Genomic DNA, 23,053 nt, shown 5'->3' with positions numbered 1-23,053 from the left:
GGACTAGCCGAGCTCGAATAAAGTGTGTCGCCAGTGTACACCTGATACAATAATCAGCGCAAGCTGATTACGTACAACTCTTTTGGCATGTTATTGTTCTGATTTTTTCACCATAACTATACCTAAGAAAACACTTAAATTACTTCAGCGGGTCCAACCCAGTCCTGATAAACCTTATACTTCTATAACATGGATACAGATAAGACCTTCTAAACAGATATCCATAAATAACCTCATTTGGTATGTTAATGACAAGACAGAGCAAATGTACAATCAGGGACCCTTCCTGCTCAGACAACAAAAATATTTATCACAACCCAGGACAGTCTGAAAAACAATCCCTTAAGCATACAAACACTCACCTTCATCACCAAAACACCAAAAATTTTAACGGGACTCTCACCTTAATCCCAATAAAACTTAACATCGATAACACTTTAAAATGGATACAGGAACAGACAAAATAAACTTATTTGACACTGCTAGGTTAACCCGTCAACACAGATTGAGACACCCTTCAAAACACATCTCTCTACACATCACTCAAAACAACTTTTTAAACTCAGGCTTTCCTCAAAAGGTGCCTTTTACCTTGATTCTTATGAGCGCTCAGATTTGAGTGACCGAGGAGTGTTTTTTTCAGGTGCTCAGCTTCCGGTATTTTTGGGTTTCTATTCTGGGCGCCATCTGTTAAAAGTTTTGAATAACAACACAAGTCTGAGGTTATATTTTGCAGAATAGACAAATAAGTTTATTGCTTGTGCGGTGCACACGCAGAGGAGAGTTTCAAAATAAAACCCTCCCAAAGACATGGTGCATACAGGCCTTATTTATACACAAAATACTAAACCCACGCCCCCTCTACAAGGTTGCGTGTCGTCACTACGTGAGCGTAAAAGGTAAACAAATTATGCACACGAATACATTGAGTTAATGACATTATGGGATGTCTAAATGAGATGATTCAGCAATAATACTTTATTAAGCTGGTGACCTTTTCTCTACATACAGAACCTCAAAAGCCCCCACCTTCGGAATGGGAAACCATGCCTATCAGTCTGGCATTTCCATAACATTGGCACTTTGCTCAAGGTTTTTCAGTTAGCTGCTTGGCTTATTATCACTTTAAAATTTGAATGCAAAAACCTCATTCAAAAACGTCCATCTCATAACCCGTTCACTCAGACAAAACCTAAGATGGATGCTGACTTAAAAATGGTTGCATAGATCCCAGTGCTGTTATGTCAGACCCCCCCCCTTACGTCATATTCTCACTTTGTCACCACGCCACCTTTTTTTTGCCTTTGAGAATACACTTGCCTACCCAGTGCCTTTGGAGTTTTTTTTACTCTCTTCTGCATTCAGATGTGTCTCTTGAATTGATGCAATCTCAGTTTTGAGTCGTTTGAGATATTTCAGGATTTTTTTACGCTTAATAGGGAAATTGACTTCCTTAACATTCCACGTTGTTACTCTAAAGCAGTGATTCCCAACCTTTTTTGTTTGGAGGAACCCTTTAAGTATTTTGTAACATTTCAGGGAACCCCTATCTGAATGACACATGTTCGACAGGGTTAAATCACAAAATAAACGTGTAAAGCAGTAGGAGTAATAAATAATTATTAACTCATACTTTTGAATAAACAATGTGTATATATTTTGTAATGATTTTGGTTTAAGACCCCCCCCCTTACGTCATATTCTCACTTTGTCACTCCCTCCTTTTTTATTCTTAAAACATAGCTTTTGAGAATTAAGTTCATGATGATAGTCCAGGGATAACTCAGAGGACAAGGGTGCGTGCCCTTCACTGTCATAGTCTCGTAAGGCGCTGTGGCCAATATGTCTTTTGATGAATTGAATAACTGTGGTCGGCATCTTCTTTCTTCACGGTACTGCTGTTTTCTGGCATCTGTAAAGAGTGGCATCCGAATGGGGGAGGGGGTCGCACACCTGTGGATCATACCTTTGCAACACGGGACACCCACATATATGACAACAAGTAACACTCCCAAACACATCAAAACATTCAAAAGTTTTTGCTCCAAGTGATCTAAGCCATTCACCTAACCCCAAGGGTGATAATCTGTCACTTCCCTTTGTAACCCTCTTTTGAATCTCTTCTATTTCATTGAATTCATGCTGCACATTGCTACACTGATCTGGAATAAAAACACAACATTGTTCCTCAATTAGGACACATACCCCTCCTTTTGAAGCTAAAACATAGTCTAAAGCAATTCTGTTTTGTAAGGCCATAAGCCTAATCTGAACCTGTTCTTGGTTTAATGATGAAATTAAAAACTGCAAAATTAAGGCCACATCCTTCCTGTAAATTGTTTTCTGACTAAACATACATTTTTACACAGGTTTCATTGGTTGGTGGAGACACTTCACACATTTATAGTTGTTAAGCGCCTTTCCAAGTCACTGGGTTTCACACTGGTGGAGACACTTCACCCATAAATTGATTCTTGTTCCTAGTGTGTGATACACCCTTTAAAGAGGTTCCCTTAAAAAAATTGGAAAAATACAGAAATTATACACATAATACTAAAAACCTTATTTTATGCAAGCAACCTTTCTTTGGATATGCAGTTGCTAGATAAAGGAAATGGCATCTATCTCTATCATCATATACTTTCAGAATCATCACAACATTCTATTACTGAGAATTGAGGGGGTTTGGTATCCGTGGAAGCGAAATGCATGATCCTCGCCCTGCACGCATTGTATACATCATTCACTCAGAATATCAGAACAGACAGTGTCTGCGATGGTCAACATGGCTGACTTATGATCCTTTCCTTGTGGCTGACACACGCTCCTGGGTGACCCCCTCCTTTCGGTGGAGGTGCAACACACTTCTGGATCAAAATTTTGCTGCACATGACACATACATAGAGAGTGAAGCGTACTGCCAAAACACATACAAGAGCTTTCACAAGCCACGCTTCCAGGAAACCAATCCTCCCATCAAGGCTCAATTGTACATCCACCTTAAATTTCTAACTTAACACACTCTAAAGAATAAAAATATTGAGTCTCTGAAAAAATGAAATGTTCTGATAAAACCTGGCCTTAGCCTGGTGTCTTATTTTCCTCGTTGGTTAACGGTTAGAGTTTTGACTCGGCAAGACGTTAACTTGATGCGGCTGTGCTTTAGGTGACTTTGGTCTTTGGTGGCGCTGGAACGTTTGGTGGAGCTGGAACGGTTAGAGTTTTACGTGCTGTGGGTCCAGGAAAATGACTCTGCCGCTTTAATTGCTGTATTGGTGATTACTTTAGGCCTTTTCACCTGGGATGAAGAGCATGCTTGTGCAGGAAATATGTGACTATTAACCCCATCTCGAGTAGGTGCACTTTCAACTTTGCCTAGAGAGACTCAAAAAATGTATTAGTTGCATACAACTTATTGTTTTATTACCAATAATATGGTCCTTAATTCGTTCCTTTGGACTGCTGATAGTCACAAGTCATCCCATATGTGTCTCATAGGGAGATAATTTATACCTAGGAATAAATTCTTGTATCAATGTGTTTACTCCTGTCTTAGCATCCGCATATAGACAGAGGTATTCCCTATTAATGTTCCTAATTTATTCCTCAAATTAAAACTAAGTAGCCAATGTGAACCTGACTTTGATATAATCTAAGTTCCTGAAACTTTAGGGCCTCATCCCTTGCCAAACCACTTGTTTCCATAATTAATTCTATCCTGTCTGCAGGCCATATCCCTAAGACCTGGGAAACTACTCAATCTTCAAAAGTGGGGACAAAAAACACTGTCTCAAACTACAGGCCAATCTCTCTTTTCCCAATACTATCCACTGTTATGGAAAAATATTCCCTCCCAATTAAACCATTATTTTACCCATACAAATTTCCCTAGCCCATCCCTATCTGGCTTTTACCCCAAACACTCCACTGTAACTATTCTGCTAAGAAATTGAAATGCCTTGTATATAATGCATACCTTATTGTTACGCCGATGCTCGCCACAAACCGGGACCGGACCGCGGGGCTGAGGTGGGGTTATATAATCACCGACCTGAGTCCACGCAGACTGATCCGGAGTGCGCAGTTCGTAGTCGTACATCGCAGGGTCAGGATTGGAGAAGGCAGCATCGTCGTTATGGAAGCAGGAGTTCGGCAACAGGTAGTCAGGATTTCCCCGCTTCAGCTTAGGAGCGTGAGCGCGGGGGTGGCTTCTGCGCGAGGAGCGGCCTCGGCCCATGACGCCGATCTCAGCAGGAGGAGACAGCAGGCTGGCCGAAGTTCACCGCAGGGCAGCGTCGGGTAGAACCAACGCTTCAGCGCAGAAGTCCAAGGCAGGTCACTGCAAGAGGATCGCAGCAAGCCGCAGGAAAGGAAGGGTAGCCACTGCTAGGAGGGAATGCAGCAGGTACCGGTGCTGGCAACACGCTTCAGCACAGACGTCCCGGGTAGGCCACTGCAGGAGAATAGCAGCAGGCCAGTGCTGGCATCACGCTTCAGCACAGACGTCCAGGGCAGGCCACTGCAAGGAGATAGCAGCAGGCCGCAGGAAAGGAAGGGTAGCCACTGCTAGGAGGGAATGCAGCAGTACCAGTGCTGGCATCAACGCTTCAGCACAGACGTCCAGGATAGGCCACTACAGGAGAATAGCGGCAGGCCACAGGACAGGAAGGGTAGCTACTGCTAGGAGGGAATGCAGCAGTACCAGTGCTGGCATCAACGCTTCAGCACAGACGTCCAGGGTAGGCCACTGCAAGGAGATAGCAGCAGGCCAGTGCTGGCAACAACGCTTCAGCACAGACGTCCCGGGTAGGCCACTGCAGGAGAATAGCAGCAGGCCAGTGCTGGCATCAACGCTTCAGCACAGACGTCCAGGACCAGGCCTCTGGATCCTCAGGAACTTGGAAGGTAAGAACGCTAGGAGAGAGGCCTGGGGTGGTTTGTGGCAGAGACAGTAACATAGAGGTAGGAATAATTATGCTCGGCGCTGGTTCAGAGCCAACGCCTAGAATATAAAGGGCGGAGATCCAATCACAGGAGGAGGGTGTGTGAGAATTCCTCCAATGAAGTAGCACAGGGCAGAAGCTGCAATGAGAGGCAGCACCTGTGCCATAGATTGCCAGAGGAAGCCTGCAACTGCACAGGTCTGCAAGGCAAAAGTCAAAGCCAGTAGTGGATTCCTTACAGTACCCCCCCCCTTCAGGTGAGACCTCCGGACGAACAAGATCCATCACAGATTTGGGGGACATGGAATTGTTCCTAAACCTTCTTAGGCGAGAGGTAGCGTTGAAAGCCCATAGTTTGTTGGGATTCCTTACAGTACCCCCACCACTGGGTGAAAAGCCTGGGTGAACAGGACCATTCATAGGTCTGGGAGACATTGAGTTGTTCCTGAAGTGTCTCCGGCGAGAATTAGGTCCACAATCCAGATGTACATTGGCGAGTGCCATGAAAGACAGCGGTGGTACTGCAGTTCTTGGTACATGGACAATGGGACCTGAGGGCTCCGGAATGGGAACATCGGAAGGACGGTAGCCAGGTGTCCGGTGCATAGTAATAGTCCAAGAGTACGGGACACAGGACACAGATTGTCGGACAAAAATGGCAGAGGGACCTTCAGAGAAGGCAATGTCTTTGGTGAAATCAGCACGGAGGAAGTTGCGAGAGTCTTTAGCTTCCAAGGAATTCCGGGTGGTGGTTAGCAAGGGAATGGGGCGGGAGGGTTCACTACACACTATTGCAGCGGTACTTTTGATACCAAGCAGGGTTGCTATCCCAAGCAATTTGCGAGAGTCTGTAGCAGTGTGTATGCAACTCATGGTACTGGCAGTTGAAGAAGGATCCGCTTCCTTTGGTTTGTGATCTTTAGAGAGAATCAAATCCGAAATTGTGGCCTTGGCGAAGGACATAATAAGCATGTCTATACCCATAGTGGACCCATAGAGAACAGGAACGGACGCTTCAGGTAAAGCGACGAGGTCCAGTAAGGGTGTCTTCGTCTTAGGGAGAGGCCAATTGCCATACAGATTGGGCACTTTGGGCACCGCACAGAGACCTGCGAGTAAGGAGTCTGTTTGAAAGGTGAGAAAACAGATTTTATCCAAAAAACAAGGCAGGCGGTTAAGCGGTGCATCAACCTTAGGGAAAAAAGTCTTGGGGTTAAAGCTGGGTGCCTCCAACACAGAGAAAGAAGACAGAGAACTAGAGCTTGGCTTCGGAGTGGAGGTCCCAGGTACCCAGGTCTCACATGATACTGTGGGAGAAGCAATGCAAATTGTTACTGTTTTAAACATAGGGTCTTTAACATCGGTAGCTCCAGGCACCTTTTTGAGAGGTAACCCTAGTTTTGGGACAGGACAGTCAATAGCAAGTACCCCAAGTATTGTGGAAGACACAGAGAAAAATAAGTCCATTTTAAAGACGGGATCTTCTGAAAAAAGGCAACGTTCCAAATGCGATACCCCTGAGTGCGTGGTAGTAGACATACAGTCAGTAGTGGATACCCCGAATACTGTGGGCGAATCAGCGTGAAACAGTATTATTACAGGAATGGGCATCCCAGACTTAAAGTCATTTTTAATCATCCCGGAGGCTGTGGCATGATCCGTGAGAGAAACTGGGGTAAACTCTCCAACAGACACAAGGGACATCTTGCTTGTTACAGAATTGGGTCCCTGAGAATCCCTAGTGAGGGCATCAGACTCCATGGGAGACTTAGTGACAGGGGTTTTGGAACTGATTAAAGGAATGGCAGATATCACAGATTTACTAGGAGAAATACCTTGCAAAACAGAAATTTTAGTAAAGGTGATAGGCATCACAGATAGGGCAGACAGAAGTAAGCTAGGCAAGGTTGCTTCTATAACAGAAGATTTGGCAGCGGCAAAGCTTAACTCAGCGGCTGCTGGAGAACTTTTAACTACAGTGAGAAGGGACTGCAGTTTTACAAAGTCAGGGATAAAGGGAGTCTCAAACTTGAAAGCCTGATCATTCAAAAAGAAGGGCCCTAACTTTAATGGTACTGAGGAAGCAACAGCAGATACGCTGATCTCAGAAGGGGTCACTTGGAAAGGAGAATAATATGTACTGTTCGCTTTAAACCCTAGGATTTGGGAAAAGGAGAACTCAGACAGTGCAATTGGGGCAACCACGACTGTGCTGGCCTCTGAAGTGGGTATTTGGGAAAGAGTGTCTGGGACTTCAGAAACGACAACAGATTCCACGAAAAGGGGTCTATGCTCAGAAGCAGGGGTCTCAGCTCTCTGAGTGGCAGACGGGGTGAGTGAAATACCTAGGAGTAGGGATTCTGCGAACAGGTTTAGAGAAACAAACGGCTCCAGAATACTTTTTACTGGAGCCAGTATTATTGCCGAAAGTTCAGGGGGCATAGCCCCGAGAATTTTAGCCGAGTCAGAGGACAAAAGGGGTTGATCCTCTGAGGCTAAGGAGGTGTCCCTGACTGACGAACTAAAGGGATCTACCAAGGAAGATTCACAGGGCTGACCTGCAGGGGTTAACATAGGAAAAACCCCAAGGGTTAAATTACTCTGTACCTGAGAATCAGAGAAATAGAAGCTAGTCTCCGAGAGTGGGGTCATAGGGGGTTCTGCCTCTTGCCCTAGGGACCTATCATTAGACTGCGGAATACTAGGGTTAGCAGTAGGAACCTCACAGAGCAGACTAGCAGGGGTTAATACAGAAAAAACCTCGGAAACAGAGCTTAGAATTTTTGGTTTAGGAAAAGAGGGCAAACAGGATTCATTCTCTGGTGCTAGGGAAGACACACTGACCTGGGTACTGCAGGGATTTACAGTGGGGAACGCATAAGCCTGACTAGCAGGGGTTAAGACCGAAATAACCTCAGGGACAGAATTTAGGGAGGTTAACTCAGGATTAGGGAGCGTGGCAGCTTCTTCCTTAGCGGGCAGCGACAGAGAAATGGTTTGACCATTCTTAGGAGAGAGAGGTAACCCCACAGGTTTAGTAACAGGACTGGTAGCACAGAGAATCTGCCAAGCAGCAGCATAGCTGGCAAGGAGGGGATCCTGTTCTATTATGTGAGTGTCTAGTGTTGAGGAAAATACATGGAGTGTATCTTGAGACTGAGCCAACATGAGGAGGGCGCTCTGTTCTACTAGATGAATGTCCAGTGATGAGGCCAGGGCATAGATTGCCTCTTGGGCGTCGGCCAGTTCCATAGGGTTCACATTATCCCAGGTTAAAGGGGAATCAGGGGAGCGAATACATTCGGCTAGAGACTGTTTTAAGCTCAGGATACAGTAAGCCTTAATAAAGAGATCACAACGGCATTGTCTTTGCAAAGGGGTTAAACCTTCATAGGTAAACATTTCATCCATCAGGGGTATTACTTCACACAAATACTGGCCTTCATAGTGGGACTGATACGCAGGACGGGACATAACTTCAGTTGGAAAATTGCCATCCCCCGCCACGGCGCGGTCCGGTTTTAACGGGCCGAGCATACTGTTACGCCGATGCTCGCCACAAACCGGGACCGGACCGCGGGGCTGAGGTGGGGTTATATAATCACCGACCTGAGTCCACGCAGACTGATCCGGAGTGCGCAGTTCGTAGTCGTACATCGCAGGGTCAGGATTGGAGAAGGCAGCATCGTCGTTATGGAAGCAGGAGTTCGGCAACAGGTAGTCAGGATTTCCCCGCTTCAGCTTAGGAGCGTGAGCGCGGGGGTGGCTTCTGCGCGAGGAGCGGCCTCGGCCCATGACGCCGATCTCAGCAGGAGGAGACAGCAGGCTGGCCGAAGTTCACCGCAGGGCAGCGTCGGGTAGAACCAACGCTTCAGCGCAGAAGTCCAAGGCAGGTCACTGCAAGAGGATCGCAGCAAGCCGCAGGAAAGGAAGGGTAGCCACTGCTAGGAGGGAATGCAGCAGGTACCGGTGCTGGCAACACGCTTCAGCACAGACGTCCCGGGTAGGCCACTGCAGGAGAATAGCAGCAGGCCAGTGCTGGCATCACGCTTCAGCACAGACGTCCAGGGCAGGCCACTGCAAGGAGATAGCAGCAGGCCGCAGGAAAGGAAGGGTAGCCACTGCTAGGAGGGAATGCAGCAGTACCAGTGCTGGCATCAACGCTTCAGCACAGACGTCCAGGATAGGCCACTACAGGAGAATAGCGGCAGGCCACAGGACAGGAAGGGTAGCTACTGCTAGGAGGGAATGCAGCAGTACCAGTGCTGGCATCAACGCTTCAGCACAGACGTCCAGGGTAGGCCACTGCAAGGAGATAGCAGCAGGCCAGTGCTGGCAACAACGCTTCAGCACAGACGTCCCGGGTAGGCCACTGCAGGAGAATAGCAGCAGGCCAGTGCTGGCATCAACGCTTCAGCACAGACGTCCAGGACCAGGCCTCTGGATACTCAGGAACTTGGAAGGTAAGAACGCTAGGAGAGAGGCCTGGGGTGGTTTGTGGCAGAGACAGTAACATAGAGGTAGGAATAATTATGCTCGGCGCTGGTTCAGAGCCAACACCTAGAATATAAAGGGCGGAGATCCAATCACAGGAGGAGGGTGTGTGAGAATTCCTCCAATGAAGTAGCACAGGGCAGAAGCTGCAATGAGAGGCAGCACCTGTGCCATAGATTGCCAGAGGAAGCCTGCAACTGCACAGGTCTGCAAGGCAAAAGTCAAAGCCAGTAGTGGATTCCTTACACTTATTCACTTATGTAACTGCTTTTGCAACTATGTATCCCCTGTATTTAACCCTATGCACAAGACACACCCACAAATGAGAGGTGACTCTCAACTTCACCACTTCCTGGCAAACCCATTCTAGATTACACAGCAATTTTGACATTAATCACTGCTTACGGACACCTTTGGAAAAAATAAATGGTTAATTCGTTATAACATACATCACATTCAGTTAATAGACAAATGATTTTGTATAAGACTTCACACTAATGTCTTGCTTTATATAATCTCTTTGCACAGTGCTGAGCACACGGTCAGCTTTATAATTTTAAAGACACTCTGCATATTCATCTGACTAAAGAAAAAATATTTTCTAGAAGACTTGTTTCCGGGCAAAGAGCCATTTTGTTTCTGGGCGTTTCGCCAATTGACCCTGAAAAGATAAGATAACGGTACACCACGGCTTCTTCCTGAAAAATTATAATTTTTGGATTGGAACTTTCGCTTAAAGTTTAAATACATGGAGCTTTATCCAGAGCCCTAAGAACTACATTTTTTATGGCCTCTTAAAAATTAACCCACAGGCTTTTATATAGCTAAGGTTTATATAACTTCTTAACACACAAATAACTCCACACGCTCATGCTATCTTCCTCCACTCAGTTCTTTTTAATGCCTTCTGTTTGAACTTTCATAGTTTCACTGACTTAATTCACTACAAATTTATGCTATCCTGTTGCAATTCTGTCCTTTCTCAAGCTACACAAACATATTTCTCTCCATTAGTCAACATTCACAAGTCTAACCCTCACTAACTCTTCCTTCATCTCACCTGAGGACTTTTGCTTACTATTTTAAGCAAGAGGTTAAATCCATGCACCAGAACATTCCCTCTGTTTCCTCCTATCCTACTTTGCTTCCTACTCTCTTCCTGCTTTCCTTGACTCTTTTTCCACTGTATCAGAAGAGAATGTCACCATCACTGTTGATCTCCTCTTCTCCCTCTAATCTGCTTCATTTCCATTCTCCTTCCAACATGTAATAGTTATACCATGACTCAAAAATAGCAAGCTTGACCCTACCTGTCTTTCTACTTTAAATACTGAACTTGTCTTGTATTCTCTTGCTTGCTCCATTTTCTCAACACCCATTCTCTCCTTAGCCCTCTACAATCTGACTTCTGCACTGCTCCCTCCACGGAGACAATTCTCATTAAAATAACTGATGACATATATGCTGCCCAAGACAGAGGTCATTACACTCTGCTCATATTACTCCACCTCTCTGAAGCATTTGCCTCTGTGGACCACACTCTTCTCTTTTCTCTGTACACACTCTCTCTAGGTGACCTAATAACATCTCTTGGGTTTAAATATCACCACTATGCTGACGACACCCTCAGCTACTTTTCAACCCCTGACCTTACACCTGCCATACAAACCTACGTTTCTGAATGTCTCTCTGTTATCTCATCCTGGAAGACCCTCTTTCGCCTTAAATTTAACATGGCAAAAACAGAGTTCCTCATACTTCCTCCCAAACCTGACCCTATTATCTACTTCCACATTACTCTTGAATCTTCCATCCAGTAGCTAAAGCACGCTGCTTAGGGATCACTCCCAACTTCTCTCTCATATTCTCCTCTTTTATTCAAAACATTTCTATAACTGTCGCTTTTTCCTCCACAATATCACAACGATACACCTGTTCCTCTGTTGCTCAACTATTAAAAACTCTGATACAGACCCTCATTCTCTCCCCTCTTGATTACTGTAATCCCCTGCTATCCCAGCTTCCTGACTTTCTCCTGTCTTCCCTACTATCTCTCCCAAACGCTGCTGCCAGAATCACTCTACTCTTTAAACTCTGATTCTGCGTTTCCCCTCCTGAAATTCCTCTCCTGGCTTCTAATCAAATCCTACTGTTTCTGTATGCTCTCCCTACCTACCAATTAGATTGTAAGCTCCTCAGAGCAGGGACTTCTCTTCCTTAATGTTACTTTTATGTCTGGATCACTTATTTCATGACCTCTTACCTTTACCCTTTGCTACCTATATGATTACGACGTGCACCACTTCTGTGAAGCGCTGTGCATATTAATGGCGTTATATACATGAAAACATACAATACAATATATACTTCAAACAATGCTTATGATCTTTTACCCACATTTTTGAACACAAAATATTCCCAAACATCTTAATCCTCTAGAAATAAAATTGAAATGTGTTTTTACTGGTTACACACAATACAGAGCACAAAATACAAAAAAACTTCTCTCATACACAGCCAAACAACATCACAAAAATAACGAACAAATAAAAGAAAGACATTTCTCCCCTGTTACCCCACAATTTCACCCTGCAACTATTAATAAAAGTTCTCTTCTCTTTCTTTATTCTCATAAATAACCTGATTTTAAAACTACTCTGATGCTCCGGAGCTTTTGAGTTAAACTTTCGTATCTTAGCACATTCCTCGCGCTGGAGAAAAAAGTGGGGGCACGCTCTGTGCTGCTGCGATTCTGATCCTCTTTCTTTCAGACCTTTGATTTCATTGTGAGCAAAAAAATATTCATGTTTTCGTACGTACTTGCAAGTTTTTGGATGGTGATTTGTGCACACAGGTGATACTTAGCATGGTTTATCTTTCACACAGGTAATCATTCAGGAAAAATTCATTAGGGTATCAAATCCATCTAGCCACTCTCCATTAAGGGCGCAACAATTTTACTTGCCGGCACCGAAACTTGAGTTTATATCAGGAAATGATTTATAACCACTTATTGCATGTGGGGAAATGGAAGGAAAAGCTTATACGTTCATAACTGATTTCTACGGCGTCCGGCAGCCGGTCACGCCATGCTTGACTTTATCCACAAAAACCTCATAAAATCCAAAGATTTATACTGCCACAGACACACAGGGATTACTGAAAGTTAGAAGGTTCCACTATGAGCCCTTGCGTTCGCATTCTTACGAATAAGAAAACCGGTGCGGCTGCTCATAGGTTCACGCTTCCTTCCATAGTAATTTATTGTAAACAAACTTTTTTCATTGGGGTGGCATGTTTTTCACTGGGGCATGTGTATTTTCATTTGAACTTGCATGTATTTTCATTTGAACTTGCATGTATTTTTCATTGGCCAACAAAACATATTTATATTGTCTCTTCTTGTTCTCTGTATCCATTCCTTATTATTTTTGTCTGCAGACACACAACCTCTAACGGCAAATTTTTAGAACTTTGGTTTCCCATTATTCTCCTGTTACAGTAATCACATTTAATTGACCTGTACAATACACCTGATACAATAATCAGCGCAAGCTGATTACGTACAACTCTTTTGGCATGTTATTGTTCTGATTTTTTCACCATAACTATACCTAAGAAAACACTTAAATTACTTCAGCGGGTCCAACCCAGTCCTGATAAACCTTATACTTCTATAACATGGATACAGATAAGACCTTCTAAACAGATATCCATAAATAACCTCATTTGGTATGTTAATGACAAGACAGAGCAAATGTACAATCAGGGACCCTTCCTGCTCAGACAACAAAAATATTTATCACAACCCAGGACAGTCTGAAAAACAATCCCTTAAGCATACAAACACTCACCTTCATCACCAAAACACCAACATTTTTAACGGGACTCTCACCTTAATCCCAATAAAACTTAACATCGATAACACTTTAAAATGGATACAGGAACAGACAAAATAAACTTATTTGACACTGCTAGGTTAACCCGTCAACACAGATTGAGACACCCTTCAAAACACATCTCTCTACACATCACTCAAAACAACTTTTTAAACTCAGGCTTTCCTCAAAAGGTGCCTTTTACCTTGATTCTTATGAGCGCTCAGATTTGAGTGACCGAGGAGTGGTTTTTTCAGGTGCTCAGCTTCCGGTATTTTTGGGTTTCTATTCTGGGCGCCATCTGTTAAAAGTTTTGAATAACAACACAAGTCTGAGGTTATATTTTGCAGAATAGACAAATAAGTTTATTGCTTGTGCGGTGCACACGCAGAGGAGAGTTTCAAAATAAAACCCTCCCAAAGACATGGTGCATACAGGCCTTATTTATACACAAAATACTAAACCCACGCCCCCTCTACAAGGTTGCGTGTCGTCACTACGTGAGCGTAAAAGGTAAACAAATTATGCACACGAATACATTGAGTTAATGACATTATGGGATGTCTAAATGAGATGATTCAGCAATAATACTTTATTAAGCTGGTGACCTTTTCTCTACATACAGAACCTCAAAAGCCCCCACCTTCGGAATGGGAAACCATGCCTATCAGTCTGGCATTTCCATAACATTGGCACTTTGCTCAAGGTTTTTCAGTTAGCTGCTTGGCTTATTATCACTTTAAAATTTGAAAGCAAAAACCTCATTCGAAAACGTCCATCTCATAACCCGTTCACTCAGACAAAACCTAAGATGGATGCTGACTTAAAAATGGTTGCATAGATCCCAGTGCTGTTATGTCAGACCCCCCCCCTTACGTCATATTCTCACTTTGTCACCACGCCACCTTTTTTTTGCCTTTGAAAATACACTTGCCTACCCAGTGCCTTTGGAGTTTTTTTTACTCTCTTCTGCATTCAGATGTGTCTCTTGAATTGATGCAATCTCAGTTTTGAGTCGTTTGAGATATTTCAGGATTTTTTTACGCTTAATAGGGAAATTGACTTCCTTAACATTCCAAGTTGTTACTCTAAAGCAGTGATTCCCAACCTTTTTTGTTTGGAGGAACCCTTTAAGTATTTTGTAACATTTCAGGGAACCCCTATCTGAATGACACATGTTCGACAGGGTTAAATCACAAAATAAACGTGTAAAGCAGTAGGAGTAATAAATAATTATTAACTCATACTTTTGAATAAACAATGTGTATATATTTTGTAATGATTTTGGTTTAAGACCCCCCCCCCTTACGTCATATTCTCACTTTGTCACTCCCTCCTTTTTTATTCTTAAAACATAGCTTTTGAGAATTAAGTTCATGATGATAGTCCAGGGATAACTCAGAGGACAAGGGTGCGTGCCCTTCACTGTCATAGTCTCGTAAGGTGCTGTGGCCAATATGTCTTTTGATGAATTGAATAACTGTGGTCGGCATCTTCTTTCTTCACGGTACTGCTGTTTTCTGGCATCTGTAAAGAGTGGCATCCGAATGGGGGAGGGGGTCGCACACCTGTGGATCATACCTTTGCAACACGGGACACCCACATATATGACAACAAGTAACACTCCCAAACACATCAAAACATTCAAAAGTTTTTGCTCCAAGTGATCTAAGCCATTCACCTAACCCCAAGGGTGATAATCTGTCACTTCCCTTTGTAACCCTCTTTTGAATCTCTTCTATTTCATTGAATTCATGCTGCACATTGCTACACTGATCTGGAATAAAAACACAACATTGTTCCTCAATTAGGACACATACCCCTCCTTTTGAAGCTAAAACATAGTCTAAAGCAATTCTGTTTTGTAAGGCCATAAGCCTAATCTGAACCTGTTCTTGGTTTAATGATGAAATTAAAAACTGCAAAATTAAGGCCACATCCTTCCTGTAAATTGTTTTCTGACTAAACATACATTTTTACACAGGTTTCATTGGTTGGTGGAGACACTTCACACATTTATAGTTGTTAAGCGCCTTTCCAAGTCACTGGGTTTCACACTGGTGGAGACACTTCACCCATAAATTGATTCTTGTTCCTAGTGTGTGATACACCCTTTAAAGAGGTTCCCTTAAAAAAATTGGAAAAATACAGAAATTATACACATAATACTAAAAACCTTATTTTATGCAAGCAACCTTTCTTTGGATATGCAGTTGCTAGATAAAGGAAATGGCATCTATCTCTATCATCATATACTTTCAGAATCATCACAACATTCTATTACTGAGAATTGAGGGGGTTTGGTATCCGTGGAAGCGAAATGCATGATCCTCGCCCTGCACGCATTGTATACATCATTCACCCAGAATATCAGAACAGACAGTGTCTGCGATGGTCAACATGGCTGACTTATGATCCTTTCCTTGTGGCTGACACACGCTCCTGGGTGACCCCCTCCTTTCGGTGGAGGTGCAACACACTTCTGGATCAAAGTTTTGCTGCACATGACACATACATAGAGAGTGAAGCGTACTGCCAAAACACATACAAGAGCTTTCACAAGCCACGCTTCCAGGAAACCAATCCTCCCATCAAGGCTCAATTGTACATCCACCTTAAATTTCTAACTTAACACACTCTAAAGAATAAAAATATTGAGTCTCTGAAAAAATGAAATGTTCTGATAAAACCTGGCCTTAGCCTGGTGTCTTATTTTCCTCGTTGGTTAACGGTTAGAGTTTTGACTCGGCAAGACGTTAACTTGATGCGGCTGTGCTTTAGGTGACTTTGGTCTTTGGTGGCGCTGGAACGTTTGGTGGAGCTGGAACGGTTAGAGTTTTACGTGCTGTGGGTCCAGGAAAATGACTCTGCCGCTTTAATTGCTGTATTGGTGATTACTTTAGGCCTTTTCACCTGGGATGAAGAGCATGCTTGCGCAGGAAATATGTGACTATTAACCCCATCTCGAGTAGGTGCACTTTCAACTTTGCCTAGAGAGACTCAAAAAATGTATTAGTTGCATACAACTTATTGTTTTATTACCAATAATATGGTCCTTAATTCGTTCCTTTGGACTGCTGATAGTCACAAGTCATCCCATATGTGTCTCATAGGGAGATAATTTATACCTAGGAATAAATTCTTGTATCAATGTGTTTACTCCTGTCTTAGCATCCGCATATAGACAGAGGTATTCCCTATTAATGTTCCTAATTTATTCCTCAAATTAAAACTAAGTAGCCAATGTGAACCTGACTTTGATATAATCTAAGTTCCTGAAACTTTAGGGCCTCATCCCTTGCCAAACCACTTGTTTCCATAATTAATTCTATCCTGTCTGCAGGCCATATCCCTAAGACCTGGGAAACTACTCAATCTTCAAAAGTGGGGACAAAAAACACTGTCTCAAACTACAGGCCAATCTCTCTTTTCCCAATACTATCCACTGTTATGGAAAAATATTCCCTCCCAATTAAACCATTATTTTACCCATACAAATTTCCCTAGCCCATCCCTATCTGGCTTTTACCCCAAACACTCCACTGTAACTATTCTGCTAAGAAATTGAAATGCCTTGTATATAATGCATACCTTATTCACTTATGTAACTGCTTTTGCAACTATGTATCCCCTGTATTTAACCCTATGCACAAGACACACCCACAAATGAGAGGTGACTCTCAACTTCACCACTTCCTGGCAAACCCATTCTAGATTACACAGCAATTTTGACATTAATCACTGCTTACGGACACCTTTGGAAAAAATAAATGGTTAATTCGTTATAACATACATCACATTCAGTTAATAGACAAATGATTTTGTATAAGACTTCACACTAATGTCTTGCTTTATATAATCTCTTTGCACAGTGCTGAGCACACGGTCAGCTTTATAATTTTAAAGACACTCTGCATATTCATCTGACTAAAGAAAAAATATTTTCTAGAAGACTTGTTTCCGGGCAAAGAGCCATTTTGTTTCTGGGCGTTTCGCCAATTGACCCTGAAAAGATAAGATAACGGTACACCACGGCTTCTTCCTGAAAAATTATAATTTTTGGATTGGAACTTTCGCTTAAAGTTTAAATACATGGAGCTTTATCCAGAGCCCTAAGAACTACATTTTTTATGGCCTCTTAAAAATTAACCCACAGGCTTTTATATAGCTAAGGTTTATATAACTTCTTAACACACAAATAACTCCACACGCTCATGCTATCTTCCTCCACTCAGTTCTTTTTAATGCCTTCTGTTTGAACTTTCATAGTTTCACTGACTTAATTCACTACAAATTTATGCTATCCTGTTGCAATTCTGTCCTTTCTCAAGCTACACAAACATATTTCTCTCCATTAGTCAACATTCACAAGTCTAACCCTCACTAACTCTTCCTTCATCTCACCTGAGGACTTTTGCTGACTATTTTAAGCAAGAGGTTGAATCCATGCACCAGAACATTCCCTCTGTTTCCTCCTATCCTACTTTGCTTCCTACTCTCTTCCTGCTTTCCTTGACTCTTTTTCCACTGTATCAGAAGAGAATGTCACCATCACTGTTGATCTCCTCTTCTCCCTCTAATCTGCTTCATTTCCATTCTCCTTCCAACATGTAATAGTTATACCATGACTCAAAAATAGCAAGCTTGACCCTACCTGTCTTTCTACTTTAACTACTGAACTTGTCTTGTATTCTCTTGCTTGCTCCATTTTCTCAACACCCATTCTCTCCTTAACCCTCTACAATCTGACTTCTGCACTGCTCCCTCCACGGAGACAATTCTCATTAAAATAACTGATGACATATATGCTGCCCAAGACAGAGGTCATTACACTCTGCTCATATTACTCCACCTCTCTGAAGCATTTGCCTCTGTGGACCACACTCTTCTCTTTTCTCTGTACACACTCTCTCTAGGTGACCTAATAACATCTCTTGGGTTTAAATATCACCACTATGCTGACGACACCCTCAGCTACTTTTCAACCCCTGACCTTACACCTGCCATACAAACCTACGTTTCTGAATGTCTCTCTGTTATCTCATCCTGGAAGACCCTCTTTCGCCTTAAATTTAACATGGCAAAAACAGAGTTCCTCATACTTCCTCCCAAACCTGACCCTATTATCTCCTTCCACATTACTCTTGAATCTTCCATCCAGTAGCTAAAGCACGCTGCTTAGGGATCACTCCCAACTTCTCTCTCATATTCTCCTCTTTTATTCAAAACATTTCTATAACTGTCGCTTTTTCCTCCACAATATCACAAAGATACACCTGTTCCTCTGTTGCTCAACTATTAAAAACTCTGATACAGACCCTCATTCTCTCCCCTCTTGATTACTGTAATCCCCTGCTATCCCAGCTTCCTGACTTTCTCCTGTCTTCCCTACTATCTCTCCCAAACGCTGCTGCCAGAATCACTCTACTCTTTAAACTCTGATTCTGCGTTTCCCCTCCTGAAATTCCTCTCCTGGCTTCTAATCAAATCCTACTGTTTCTGTATGCTCTCCCTACCTACCAATTAGATTGTAAGCTCCTCAGAGCAGGGACTTCTCTTCCTTAATGTTACTTTTATGTCTGGATCACTTATTTCATGACCTCTTACCTTTACCCTTTGCTACCTATATGATTACGACGTGCACCACTTCTGTGAAGCGCTGTGCATATTAATGGCGTTATATACATGAAAACATACAATACAATATATACTTCAAACAATGCTTATGATCTTTTACCCACATTTTTTAACACAAAATATCCCCAAACATCTTAATCCTCTAGAAATAAAATTGAAATGTGTTTTTACTGGTTACACACAATACAGAGCACAAAATACAAAAAACTTCTCTCATACACAGCCAAACAACATCACAAAAATAACGAACAAATAAAAGAAAGACATTTCTCCCCTGTTACCCCACAATTTCACCCTGCAACTATTAATAAAAGTTCTCTTCTCTTTCTTTATTCTCATAAATAACCTGATTTTAAAACTACTCTGATGCTCCGGAGCTTTTGAGTTAAACTTTCGTATCTTAGCACATTCCTCGCGCTGGAGAAAAAAGTGGGGGCACGCTCTGTGCTGCTGCGATTCTGATCCTCTTTCTTTCAGACCTTTGATTTCATTGTGAGCAAAAAAATATTCATGTTTTCGTACGTACTTGCAAGTTTTTGGATGGTGATTTGTGCACACAGGTGATACTTAGCATGGTTTATCTTTCACACAGGTAATCATTCAGGAAAAATTCATTAGGGTATCAAATCCATCTAGCCATTCTCCATTAAGGGCGCAACAATTTTACTTGCCGGCACCGAAACTTGAGTTTATATCAGGAAATGATTTATAACCACTTATTGCATGTGGGGAAATGGAAGGAAAAGCTTATACGTTCATAACTGATTTCTACGGCGTCTGCCAGCCGGTCACGCCATGCTTGACCTTATCCACAAAAACCTCATAAAATCCAAAGATTTATACTGCCACAGACACACAGGGATTACTGAAAGTTAGAAGGTTCCACTATGAGCCCTTGCGTTCGCATTCTTACGAATAAGAAAACCGGTGCGGCTGCTCATAGGTTCACGCTTCCTTCCATAGTAATTTATTGCAAACAAACTTTTTTCATTGGGGTGGCATGTTTTTCACTGGGGCATGTGTATTTTCATTTGAACTTGCATGTATTTTCATTTGAACTTGCATGTATTTTCATTTGAACTTGCATGTATTTTTCATTGGCCAACAAAACATATTTATATTGTCTCTTCTTGTTCTCTGTATCCATTCCTTATTATTTTTGTCTGCAGACACACAACCTCTAACGGCAAATTTTTAGAACTTTGGTTTCCCATTATTCTCCTGTTACAGTAATCACATTTAATTGACCTGTACAATACACCTGATACAATAATCAGCGCAAGCTGATTACGTACAACTCTTTTGGCATGTTATTGTTCTGATTTTTTCACCATAACTATACCTAAGAAAACACTTAAATTACTTCAGCGGGTCCAACCCAGTCCTGATAAACCTTATACTTCTATAACATGGATACAGATAAGACCTTCTAAACAGATATCCATAAATAACCTCATTTGGTATGTTAATGACAAGACAGAGCAAATGTACAATCAGGGACCCTTCCTGCTCAGACAACAAAAATATTTATCACAACCCAGGACAGTCTGAAAAACAATCCCTTAAGCATACAAACACTCACCTTCATCACCAAAACATTTTTAACGGGACTCTCACCTTAATCCCAATAAAACTTAACATCGATAACACTTTAAAATGGATACAGGAACAGACAAAATAAACTTATTTGACACTGCTAGGTTAACCCGTCAACACAGATTGAGACACCCTTCTCTCTACACATCACTCAAAACAACTTTTTAAACTCAGGCTTTCCTCAAAAGGTGCCTTTTACCTTGATTCTTATGAGCGCTCAGATTTGAGTGACCGAGGAGTGGTTTTTTCAGGTGCTCAGCTTCCGGTATTTTTGGGTTTCTATTCTGGGCGCCATCTGTTAAAAGTTTTGAATAACAACACAAGTCTGAGGTTATATTTTGCAGAATAGACAAATAAGTTTATTGCTTGTGCGGTGCACACGCAGAGGAGAGTTTCAAAATAAAACCCTCCCAAAGACATGGTGCATACAGGCCTTATTTATACACAAAATACTAAACCCACGCCCCCTCTACAAGGTTGCGTGTCGTCACTACGTGAGCGTAAAAGGTAAACAAATTATGCAAACGAATACATTGAGTTAATGACATTATGGGATGTCTAAATGAGATGATTCAGCAATAATACTTTATTAAGCTGGTGACCTTTTCTCTACATACAGAACCTCAAAAGCCCCCACCTTCGGAATGGGAAACCATGCCTATCAGTCTGGCATTTCCATAACATTGGCACTTTGCTCAAGGTTTTTCAGTTAGCTGCTTGGCTTATTATCACTTTAAAATTTGAAAGCAAAAACCTCATTCAAAAACGTCCATCTCATAACCCGTTCACTCAGATAAAACCTAAGATGGATGCTGACTTAAAAATGGTTGCATAGATCCCAGTGCTGTTATGTCAGACACCCCCCCCCCCCCCCCCCTTACGTCATATTCTCACTTTGTCACCACGCCACCTTTTTTTTGCCTTTGAGAATACACTTGCCTACCCAGTGCCTTTGGAGTTTTTTTTACTCTCTTCTGCATTCAGATGTGTCTCTTGAATTGATGCAATCTCAGTTTTGAGTCGTTTGAGATATTTCAGGATTTTTTTACGCTTAATAGGGAAATTGACTTCCTTAACATTCCAAGTTGTTACTCTAAAGCAGTGATTCCCAACCTTTTTTGTTTGGAGGAACCCTTTAAGTATTTTGTAACATTTCAGGGAACCCCTATCTGAATGACACATGTTCGACAGGGTTAAATCACAAAATAAACGTGTAAAGCAGTAGGAGTAATAAATAATTATTAACTCATACTTTTGAATAAACAATGTGTATATATTTTGTAATGATTTTGGTTTAAACATCACACCCCCCCTGCATCTCACATCATCCCCCCTCCCCCTGCATCTCACACCACCCTCCCTCCCTGCATCTCACATCACCCCACCCCCTGCATCTCACATCATCCCCCACGGATCGATCGATCTCTCTCTCTCTCTCTCCTCCCCACTCCCCCTCTCTCCTGTCTCTGTCTCTTTCTTTTTTTTTTTTTTTTTGTTAGCTCCAGGTCTTCCTTCTGAGTTACTCCTAGGTCCCCTATCCTGATCTCAGCCTCTCCTATTCCTGTGTTTTGCAAGAAGAGCTCACCTTTGAAGTCTTCCAAAGATTTTTGCAGTTCATCAAACTTTTTGTTGATTGCAGGCATCAGCTCCCTTGCCAATGTTTTGGCCAAATCAGTGTGTTCATTTAGGATTTCTGTGCAGGAGATCTCCTGCTCCTGCTCAGCCTCACCCTGTTCCTTTGCCCTGCATGCATACGCCATCTTGGGAGAGTCTTTTTTAGTCTGGGGCTTCTCCGTTCTCTGCTGCTTCGTTGCCATGGAGGATCTTCTGGTAAATTGCTTGTCCATTAGCCGCTCTGCTTCTGACACTGCTCGCGGGAGATTATTGATTTTTTTAAATGAATTTCTCCGCGAATATGCTGCGTGTGGGGTGCGGACGCTCCAGAGCCCAGTGCCTTGCGTCTGCTGCCTCTGGCGCCATACCGGAAAGTCCAGTATCGCTCTTCTAAATTTAACATTGGTTGAACTTGATGGACATATGTCTTTTTCAACCTCATCTACTATGTAACTATGTAAAACAAAGCAAAGAAATACAAATGCATTTATAAACCTGGTGTACTTACTACCCTTTGCGGTTAACTTCACTGCATCAAACTGCAATTTACATTCCTATGAAATAATACAATACATGGGCATCAGGACGCAATTTGTAGAACTCCAAGAGAAGATACACAACACACATAATAATGGTTTCTATTAAATATTATAATTTCCTCCTTTTTTCTGCATCACAACCCCGTCATGTATGAGGTGACATAATCCTCCCTGGTGAACAGTCAGTGGCATGTGTAAGAAACGTAGGGGTCTATGCATTAAAGCACAGTTTTGACATACTATAAATGTTGTGCTCCAATGTGCATCATACAGTGTGTAATAAGCGTGTTGCGCTAGTTTCTACGTCTCGCTCCATAGAGGCGCAAAATGTTATCATATACTTGTTCCCTAG

At 42.4% G+C, this 23,053-nt stretch overlaps 1 protein-coding gene across 6 annotated transcripts in view; it reads left to right on the top strand.

The window, feature by feature from the left end:
* The window catches only part of LOC142495174 (uncharacterized), a 329,787-nt gene that overhangs the window by 167,949 nt on the left and 138,785 nt on the right, over nucleotides 1–23,053 (top strand). The gene's annotated exons all lie outside the window — the stretch shown is intronic.

Source organism: Ascaphus truei, chromosome 1, assembly GCF_040206685.1.
Source record: "Ascaphus truei isolate aAscTru1 chromosome 1, aAscTru1.hap1, whole genome shotgun sequence".
Taxonomy (NCBI): Eukaryota; Metazoa; Chordata; class Amphibia; order Anura; family Ascaphidae; genus Ascaphus; species Ascaphus truei.
This window is presented reverse-complemented; position numbering and strand designations above follow the sequence as displayed.